Raw genomic sequence first — 3774 nt, forward strand, 5'->3', positions numbered from 1 at the left:
GTACCGAATATATTTGATCTTGAATTTAAAAAATGTTTCATCTTGCTTGCCACTTTTTATGCCAAAAGATAAAACTGCTGGTATGTGGCTCATAAATATTTTATTAGGTTTCATATATGCATTAAACTAGCAAGGTGTCTTATTTTCATAAACTCATTACAACAATTTAAGTAGTAGTAATAATAAAAATTTGCATTTAAATCATTCTTTTCTCCTGGGAACTCTGAGTGCTTTTAAACATCAATTAATGCTGGATGGCAGCCTCATTATTCCTTTTTTTTTTTTTTAAACTTTGTCTTTGTAATGTGTTGCTTTGGGTTTTTGTTTCTAGCTGATGTTAATTACCAGGCTGGCTATTATCGGGCCTCACATTTGCCTCCAAAACCATTCCTTTTTGAGAATTACATAAGAGAATGCTACTGCTCAGTAGAAACCCTATGTTTGAAAATTCTGCTTTAACCAGATATAGAGTAAAAGTCATTCCAGGGCTTCACTTTCAATCAAAAACTTATCTAACCCATCGGATTACGTGTTATTAAGAATTGCCAAACGTTTTTTTTGTTTTGTTTTGTTTTTCCTTTATTGATTTTAGAGAGAGAGGAAGGGAGAGGGAGAGAGAAATGGAAACATCAGTGACAGAGAACATGGACTGGCCACCTCCTGCATGCCCCCCACCTCCTGCATGCCCCCCGCCTCCTGCATGCCCCCACTGGCGATTTGGCCCACAACATGGGTATGTACGCTGACTGGGAATCGAACTGGCGACCTCTTGGTGCATGGGTCGACGCTCAACCACTGAGCCACACTGGCCGAGCCCAAAAGTTACTTTTTTTATCATTAACTTTTCCTTTCTAACCAAAAAGTATTTCATATAAAGAGGTTATTTACACGCTTAGAAAACCGTACCTTTCAAAGCATCATCCTTGGGACTGTTGCATTTCTCTTCTCTAAGAGTAGAAGTACTGAACTTGGGCTTCATGGACAGGCTTCAGGGGCTTGGGGTTGGCAGAAAGGGAAAGAAAGAGGCTGTCACAGTGGTTGGTGCCAGATTTTTGGAACTGCTATTCCAGGGGCACCTGCTTGAACCCAGGATCCAGTTTTGTTTTACAGATCCAACCTGAGCTCCAGTCTGAAGCTTCTTGGGGATTGATTGTGAATTCAGAGCTACTTTTTTTTTTTTTTTTTTTTGTACAGATAGAGTGGGAGGGAGAGAGAGGAAGGGAGAGAGAGTGAGAAACATCGACGTGAAGGGACACATCGAGTGGCTGCCACCCGCACGACCAACCAGGGTCAGGGACAAACTGCAACCGAAGTACGTGCCCTTAGCGGGAACCGAACCCGGGTCTCTCCGGACCGCAGGCCGACGCTCTAACCACTGAGCCAAACTGGCCAAGGCAGAGCTACTTTTTTAAATCTTCGTTTGATACTTAAGAGATTCTGTTGTACTTAGTTGCTTACAATAAATTTCTTCTCTTTGAAATAGCTTCCTAAAAAATTAGGAAGTAAATGCTTCATCTATGGCCTTCACTTGTTATTGTTAATATTTAAAACAAACAATTCACAAATGCAACTCTTCTGTTTTAGGAGAAAAACTATACGATGGAGAATGGACAAAGCAAATATCAGGCTGTTAGTTTTTGACACTATAGTCACTATATACACATTTCTGCCAACCCCAAGATGATGAATTACTGTAACTTAGCTCTGCCAAGTGCCCGGTTTCTAGAATCTATACTATTGCATATTTCATGAGTTTGTTTTGAAGCCAATATCTCATTTCTGGCTACTCCAGGGAAATCCCAAACCACGGGAAATTTTAGCATGTGCCAAAGTCTTGCAATGTACAAATTTTGTTTGAAATATCAGTCTTGTGTATATTATATTCCATCGATTTAAAACAAGCAAAAACATAAAAAATGGAACTACATCTTAGCTATTATATGTGTTCATAGAATATTTCAACTATTTCATCAGACTAGGGAATTCTGATAATTGAAATTCTGACAATATTTATTGATTGTGTACCATGTAGAGAGTACCATAAAGGGGCTAGAAGATATGTACAATTAAGCTACCAAAAGCTGGATGCCAGACATTTTAAAAAACATAGTCTCTAAAGGTCAAAATAATCCTGTCAACTAAGAATTATTTTCCCAGTTTAACATACAAGTGAGTAATTGAGGCTCAGAAAAGTTTGATAAGTGATTTGAACCCACTGGGCTTGCTTATTAAATGTAAAACCATAGTTCAAATCTAGATACTAATTCCAAAGCCTCCAATCTTTTGACTGCCTTCACAGTTCATTGCTCTCTTAAAGTTCTGGGTCACTTTTTAAAATTTTAGTTGTGTTTTGTTTAAGAGTTGTTGAATGAACCCTTTGGGTAAGAACTCAACAAATCAAATATAATCCACATATTTTAGAGAGTTTCTCCCTGAATTTAATATTAAAACTAATTAGACATTCTTTTAGCCATATTTTTTAGACTCTGGGCCTTGGGATGCAACAATAATATGAAAGATTACAACTCTTTGCTTTGAGATGTTGTTTTCTGTTTTTTATTTAGCCAAGCTATAAAACACTTGTTCAGTGCATAAGCTGTTTATTTTGAACAAACAAACCAAGTGAGTCTGTTTAAAAAGCAAAAAATACCTATTAGAATGGCTAACACTGAAAAAAAAAATGATGATAGCGAATGCTAGAAAGAATACGGAGCAATACAACTGTCATTCATTGCTGGTGGGAATGAAAAACGGTACTGCTTTGGAAGACAGTTTGGCAGTTTCTTATAAAGCTAACATAGTCTGACCATATGATCTAGAAATTGCACTTTTTGGTATTTACCCAAATGAATTGAAAACATGTACACACAAAAACCTGAACATAAATGTTTATAAAAGTTTTATTCATAATTTCCCCAAACTGGAAGAAACCAAGATGTTTTTAAAAAATGGTGAATGGATAAGCAAACTGTGGTATGTTCATACTATGAAATATTATAAGCTATCAAGACACATAAAGACATGGAGTGACCTTAAATGTGTATTGCTTAATGAAAGAAGCCAGTCTGAAAAGACAATATTCTATATGAATATAGAATATATATTCTTTGTGAAACTTTGGACAAGGTAAAACTATGGATACTGTAAAAAAAAAAAAAAAAATCATTGGTTGCCGGGGGAGGGGAGGAAGTAGAGCGATGAATAAGTAGAGCACAGGGGGATTTTAAGGCAGTGAAACTGTTCTGTATGATACCATGATGGTGGGTACATGGCATTACCAAAGAAAAAATTGCTTCCTCTGCTCACACTTCGGATATCAAATATGTGTGTGTTTTCCCACACCAACCAATCCTCCTGCTCTCCAGACACCATATGGGTGTCCTACAATTTAGTTCTGATGCTAACTACCCAGAGTTAATGCAGATCCCCCAGGTAAAGGACTCGGTTCCACACGCCTGCCTCACCGCTCCAGGTACCAGTAACAAGCAGTGGGTCCCCAGCTTCACACTGATGTCTGATTTGACTATAAATCAGATTCCCATGACCTTGTCCTCGGTTAGATAATTTGCTGTAATGACTCACAGAACTCAGGGAAACACTTCTTATAAAGGATATAATAAAAGATACAAACGAACAGCCAGATGAAGGGATACATAGGGCAAGGTCCAGAAGGTTTCTGAGAGCAGGAGCCTCTGTCCCTGTGGAGCTGGGGTGCAAGACTCTCCCAGCACTTTTTGTGTTTACCAACCTGGAAGCTCTCCAGTCCCCTCAGTT

This window comes from Molossus molossus, unplaced genomic scaffold (assembly GCF_014108415.1).
Source record: "Molossus molossus isolate mMolMol1 unplaced genomic scaffold, mMolMol1.p scaffold_m16_p_8, whole genome shotgun sequence".
NCBI lineage: Eukaryota > Metazoa > Chordata > Mammalia > Chiroptera > Molossidae > Molossus > Molossus molossus.